This window comes from Dryas octopetala, chromosome 3 (assembly GCF_963921425.1).
Source record: "Dryas octopetala chromosome 3, drDryOcto1.1, whole genome shotgun sequence".
In the NCBI taxonomy this organism is placed as follows: domain Eukaryota; kingdom Viridiplantae; phylum Streptophyta; class Magnoliopsida; order Rosales; family Rosaceae; genus Dryas; species Dryas octopetala.
Genome location: NC_141368.1, coordinates 26,932,396 through 26,939,969, shown reverse-complemented (window position 1 = coordinate 26,939,969; position 7,574 = coordinate 26,932,396). Strand labels below are relative to the sequence as shown.

At 33.0% G+C, this 7,574-nt stretch overlaps 1 pseudogene; it reads left to right on the top strand.

Annotated features, from left to right (window-relative positions):
• The first annotated feature begins 6,612 nt into the window (after positions 1–6,612).
• Positions 6,613–7,011, top strand: LOC147292147 (RING-H2 finger protein ATL70 pseudogene; annotated as a pseudogene).
• Positions 7,012–7,574: the final 563 nt, after the last annotated feature.

The following is a 7,574-nucleotide window of genomic DNA, read 5'->3' as shown; positions in this document are numbered from 1 at the left end:
AGAGAGAAGCTCTCTCTTGGGAAGCGTGCGGCTGAAATGGGATGAAAATCAGCTGGGGGTGCGTTGCTATTTATAGGAAGAGTGAGTGAGTCAACTCGGTTGACTCATCCGAGTTGACTGGGTTGACTCAAGTCAACCGTCATAACTTTGACCAATGAGAAATTGACACGTGGCGAAGGCTTTGACACTTGGCTGCACATGCAGCCATCAGATCTTGCTGCCATGCATCGTTGGACGCTCCAGATCGTGCCACGTGGCGCGATCTGGTGTTTTTCCTATTTTATTTTCTTTTTCCTATATTTCCCAACTTAAAAAATTAATTAAAAATAGCTCGGGACTCAGAAAAATACCCCGAAAAATACTACGGACTCGTATCGACTAGTACTAATTAACTATGAGGTCAAATTACCAATTTGCCCTTTAGAAAAATTTCGAAAATTTCAAGCTCCACAAACTAAGATAAAATGCTTTTAAAAATGAAATTTTGGGAAATTCATAAAATAATCTCCCGGACTCGGAATAATACGAGACTTGCTCCGTTGGGTTCGTGAGTAAAAGTACCACCTTCTAAAGGTCTAACTTGGGTCAAAACTCTAGTCAAAGTTGGTCAAACAATTAAAGCTTAAGGTGAAAAATACGATTTTCCGCCAAACAATTTCTAGAAAAATTCTAGAAATTAAAGAAAAATTCCAAAATAAATTTGGAAAATTTTGGGTCTCACACTAGCCCTTTTCTTCGATACCACTCTACCACCTACAATAAAAGAAGCTTCAGATGAAACAATTGAAGCTGGAACAAATAGCAAATCACGAGCCATGATGGGAAGCACAAGATACTGTGTATCATGTGATTTCCACCATCCCAAAACAGAAAATGCAGTTTCATCAACATCATCTAAAACTGGTGCATCAAGATAGTATTGCAAATCAGAAGTAGAACAAACAGAGGATTGAACCTTTACCTTTTTCAAGGCTTTCATAGCACTGTTTTGAAAAGTAGGAATAAAAATTGGTAAAAAACTACTACCAGAAACAGTACTGTGAGAATTAGTTGTGGTTTCAGTAGAGTTTCGTGAAGATACAGCAGGCACATTAGACTTGTAATGGTCATACAATTTAAACATAGAAGACTTAATGTCATCTACCTTTACCTTAATGTCATCTTCATCACAACCAATAACATTTAACCATTCACTAATTGCCCAAATTTTGAACATAGGATCCATAACAGTAGTAAAACAAAACAGTTTAGGGAAAGTTGCCCAATATTTATCATATTTACTTTTCATAACAACCATAGCAGTTCTAAATGCATCAACATGAGCATATGATTGAAATGCACAATGAATATCAGTAGAACATGTTAGCACACAACTAGAAGTAGGATAATACACACCAGATACAATTTTTGTTGAAGAATAAAAAGTCTTTAAAAAATCACAAACACACTGAGCAACAAGCCAATCATGTTCAGTTGGAATCGGGAAAGTAGAACTTCCAGTTGATTGATTTATTGTTTGAACATATCTATGCAAGGCAGCTTTATATTGAATGACTACTTCTAACAATGCAATGTGGAATTCCACCTATGAGGAACATCATTGTCTATGTTTCTTCTATCCAAACAAACATCAACACAACCTTTTTTTCAAATTTCATGTCTCTTATTTGAAGAATTCAAACTACGCACAATTGCAACAATTTTATTAATAGAAGGACCTCAAATAGCCAGACCATCTTGCACAATCATGTTCATAACATGAGCACAACAACGCACATGAAACATTTGTCTAGGCACATAATCAATCATAAGATATAAAGGCAGCAAGTCAGCAACCACTTAATTATTTGAAGAATTATCTAGTATAATTGAAAAAAATTTATTGTGGATACACCAAGAGTTGAGTTCCTCATGTATATGAGTTAAAATTGACTGTCTACTGTGTGGATACTCAATCATTTAAAACAAATAATCTTTTTATTTAAATTCTAGTCGGCATCAATGAAGTGAGCAGTTAGTGACATAAAACCAATTTTTTGTCTAGAAGACCAAACATCAGAAGTCAAACAAATTATGCCTTCATATATTTCAAAATAAGACAACAACTGAGATTTTCTTTCAACAAACAGTTTCATAACATCCCTTTTACAAGTTGTGGCAGAAATGCTCTTATATTGTGGAGTAAAGTCTCTTTGAATCATTCCTTTAAAATCATGTTTTTCCACAAAGGTAAAAGGTAATTTTGCCCTAACTATAAAATCAACAACTTTTTTTCGAGCATTTTTCTCTTTGTAAACAAAATTTGACAAATTACCAGTAGTATTTGATTGTAAAAGCATTTGATTGCCAATATTAACATTTTGGCTTTCAAGATGTTTCTTAATTTGACGAGCTAAATTAGTAGTACCATTGAAGAACTATCATCTAACTTTCTTCCGCATATTGCACTTTTGTAACAGATTTACCATTTTCAATTTCAACAACTTTTTCAAAACAGTTTCATACTTCACTTCTACTACTTTTAGGAACAGAACTAGAGTGAGGTGTGGATGGGGAGGAACCAATGGATTCAGGGATTTCATTTATACTAGACTCGGGCTAAGTAGACATCCTAACACAAGTCCTAAATCAACAAATCAAAGTCACACAGTAGAGTAACCAAATCAAAGTAACAGAGTAACAAAAAAAAAAACTATCAAAATCACAAATCAAAGTAATGGAGTACCAGAATTTTACAAATCAAATTAAATTTGCCACTCACATAGCAGCACCACCAGCACCAGTACAAGAGGCCAACTTCTACACAGGACAACTTCACCACAAGTTGACACCCACAACAGAAAAAACACAGTTAGCACACAACACAGTTAGCATCATCACACAGAGGGAGGCCATGGTGCTTGGACTAACACAAAGAGGGAGGCAAACTGACAGAGCGCTTGCGGCAGAGTCACTGGTGCGAAGGTGGCGTTGTAGTGGTGCTCGGACTATCTGAACGATAGTACAAAGCCTATATCAACTATCCGATTGTAGCTCAGATCTCGATCTAATAATTAATTGATCGGATCGGGTCCGATCGATCGAAGTTGTGTTTGTTTGGTAGTGTTTTGATGGTGAATGGATGATGATGGTGAGCCGATGAGGTGGGGGTGGGTGGCTTTCTTTTTGGAGAGAGGTTGGGTTCGGTTTTGGACTTTGGGGTTTGGATGTTGAATGAAGACTGAGACTGAGACTGAGACTGAAAGGGATTGAGAGAGATTGAGAGTTGAGACAGAGAGTCTTGAGCAAGGAGGCAGAGAGAGTCTGAGACTCTGAGTAAGAGTTAGGGTCTGTGTGTCTCTCACACAATTAGGCTTAAATACTTTGTTAATATTTTATTAATTTAGGGTATTTTGGGTTTGGAGTTTGGACTCGGGTTTGGATTTTTTATATAATTTTTATATAGTTTATAATTTAGGGCTGGGTAAAAATACCGAAATATCGAAAAATACCGATACCGTACCGATTTTATATCGAAAAATACCGATACCGAAAATACCGATGAATTCGGTAACGGTACTGGTTTACAAAACCCGATGCCGACGGTATACCGATACCGATCGTATATTGAAAAAGTATAATTAAAATAATTCATTTCTAATTTTCTATAATTTATATCAATATGATATAATATTAGTAATTTAGTATATTGTATAATATGATATAATATAGTAAAATATGGTATAATATGATATAAGATATTAATATCAATATGAACTATGGAGTTATGGACTATTTATGATTTATGTAATGACCTCAATCATAAATGTATAATATGGTATAATATATTATTATTAGTATATGGTATTAGCCATTTAGCCTAACGGCCCTATTAGGTATATGACCTATACCATACACCCTAAAGTTTAGAAGATGATATAAATTAAAAAACATGTAAACTATTAAGTTATTGACTATATACTATAAATTATAAAAAATATATGTAATAAAAATATAAAACTCTAAACTCCAAAGTCCAAACCCCAATTGAAATTTGAAACCCCAAAATACCCTAAACCCTAAACCCCAAAATCCAAACCCTAAACGAAATCCCAAAATACCTTATTTATTCATATACAAAATAAAACTTTATTTTTATTATTTTTTCTTTTCCTTTCCCCCTAACCCACGTGCCCCCCCCCCTTTTCTTCTTTCTTTCTTTTCTTTTTCTTCTTCTCTCTCCTCCCACCCGTGTCTCTTCTTTTATTTTCTTCTTTTCTCTTCTCTTCTCTTCTTTTCCCACCGAACCCACCCCTAGTTTATATAATGTATTAATAATTTAATATATAAGGAATTTCAAGTTTTGTATTAAATATTTAAATTTATTATTTGGGATTTGAATTGTTTTAAAAGTATTATTTGGGGCTTGGTGTTTTGGATTTGAGGTTTAGTGAGTGTTTGGAGTTTAGAGTTTTTATTACATATGTTTTATAAACATACGATGCAATTGTATTTCCAATGAACCATTATTCTCCACTCAAAGATCATCCCTATAAAAAATTAGCTCAATCGAATTTGAGATGAGAAGTGAGCATACACCCTAGTTAAAGGAGGTGAGCAAAATTGCTCGTTTAATATAGTTGAAGAGATTTATGGTTTATGATTTAAAATTTATAATATTTTCAAAGGCTTATGTTTTTTCTTGCGCTTTTGCACAACTTGCACAATTTTTATTATTTTATTTAGTGTTCCAACGTCAACATTGATGTGAATTTGTTCTAGAACTACAACCATTTATCCATTTGAGTATTTTAAAATGTTGTGAGACAATGTAAGTAACAAAACCATTTCTAAAATTCTAATAAAATGGCTACAAGTAGGGCTGCCCATCAGTCGGTTCGGATCGGTATTGGGGCTTATCAAACCAAAACCAAAAAAATCGGTATTTTTTTATTTCGGTATTTTTCGGTTCGGTAATTTTCGGTAAACTTCCGTTTTCGGTTCGATTTCGGTAATTTTGGTATCGGATACTTTTGGTTTATTTTCGATTTACTTCGGTATATCTTCGGTTCATTTTCAGTTTACTTCAATATATCTTCGGTTCATTTTCGATTTAATTATAATAATACTAATTATTATATACCAATATAATAAATTAAAATTTAATCAAATATAATGCATAAAATATAATATTTGATGAATATATATTTGCACGAGTAGTATTGGTAATTTAGTATTGTACTAGTATTAATTGCAATAATATTAATATTAGTAATAATATATAGGGTTTTTTTTTCATATTTAGTACCTAAACTTTAACCATTGTCTTAATGTGGTACTTAAAATTTTATTTGACCCAATTGAGTACCTAAACTTTTATTTTGTGTCTAATAGATACCCATGTGAATTTCTGTTAAAATTGTTAACAGAAGTTAGGGACAATATGGTCACTTCAAAAAAATTATATTTTAATTATAATTTTTTGTTTTTTTTGTTTGTTGTGTTTTTTTTTTTTATAATTTTAAACATATAAAGAAAATAATTAAAATATAATTTTTTTTAGTAACTATATTGCCCCTAACTTTTGTTGACAATTTTAACAGAAATTCATTTTGGTACCTATTAGACAGAAAATAAAAGTTTGGGTACTCAATTGAGACAAATAAAAGTTAAGGTACCACATTAAAACAAGGGTCAAAATTTAGGTACTAAATATGAAAAAAAAAAAAAAAAAAAAACCCTAATATATACCAGTATAATTAGTTTAATAATATATATTAGTACATATTCTATTAATTTATATGTATATATACCGATAAATATGAGTGTATATATATATATATGCATCACTTACCTAAAGATGAGATTCTTATTTTCCTAAAAGTAATAACATTTTCTTTATTAGAGAATGACTCTATATCTTAACTCACACTTTTGATAATATTAATATGATAACATTATACAATTATATTTTCTTATAGTTGTTTAAGATATTAGAAGTTTAATATTTATTGTACAACTAACATAATAGTATTATATAAGCATATATAAATAAATTTTGGTAATAATCGATTCGGTTTTTTTTTCAGTAATAATTTTTTGTAATTGGTCGGTTTACCAATATTTTTCGGTTTTTACCAAAACCAAACTAACTTTTTTCGATTTTTGAATTGTGAAAATTGGTTTACCAAACCAAAAAAATTCTATCGGTAGTCAATCAATTCAGTAAAAACCAAACCAAAGAGGAACCCTAGCTACAAGTAAAAAATTTCAAAGCGCTATTTTCTATTCAGGTGGGTAAAATTTGGCTTAGCATACTATAAAGAATATGTCAGATCCAGTGGTGACAAATTTCCTTGCTAAGAAAATGATAGAAACTAGATATTATTAACAATTAATAATCAGATAGAAACTCCACAGCTTGGGACACACCCCAGATACACACATAGCATCCCTCCAAAGTCCAAAGTCCAAACCCCAAAACAACTACAAATCGCCCCCCTCCAATCTCAACATCCTCAGCACAGCATTTCATTTTCCATTCCCAGCTGGGTCTCAGTTAACTAAGAAAATGAGAAAAACCAGACCCATTTTCATGCTTGTGCTTGATCACCAGCCAACAACAACAACACCATGGATGATGATCTGTATGATGCTGCAGGAGTCTTCCTTGGAGTCGTCGCCATAATCATTCTCATCTTCATCGTCTCTTGCTGTAATCGGAGGCAATCCCCAGTCGACCCATCTGACCTCGAAGTACCCAGCTCTGCAACAATCGAACAGGGTCTTGATGAATCCACAATCAGAAGCTACCCAAAGTTGCTTTACTCAGAAGCCAAGGCTACATCAAGCCCATGTTCTTGTTGCTGCATATGCTTGGGGGATTTTGAGGACAGAGATGTGTTGAGATCTGTGCCTAATTGTGGTCATTTCTTTCACCAAATGTGTGTGGACAAGTGGTTGCAGCTGCATCCCACTTGCCCAATTTGCAGAAACTCGCTCTTGATGACTACTTCTGTGGCTGAGGTATAGCAAATCATGTGTTATTATTGTGAATCTAAACCATACAACTCAATCCAAAATTCACTTAATCAATCTTGGGATTGGTGAGTTGGGTCATGAACTCATGATAAGTTAGCTGCAATTCAAATTCAGTACCCATGTATCATTTGTAAACTTGTTTTTTCTTTTCTTTCCTTATTTTGGAATGAGTTAAATGCACCATTGGTCCATTAATTTTAACATTTTTCCCAAGTTGGTCCACAATTTATTTTTTGTCTCAGTACAACCCAGTTATTAATTAACTTGGCCCAATATAGTCCATTCCGTCAATTTTGTGTTAACGCCTGTCTATTTTCATTACGTGCCGCACACGTGTTCGTTTGTTGAGGGCAAACGAGTAATTTCCCGGGGATAGATTCAATAAATTTTTAATTCTATTTAAAATTTAAAAATCTGAATCTGATTTCATTTTTTTTTAATCACTCCCTTTGTCTTCCCAAAATCCATTTGCAGTAAACCCAAATTCTTCTTGTTGTTTGATCACACCCATAGCCATTTCTTTTCCCTTTTTCTTCTTCTTCCCTGATCACACC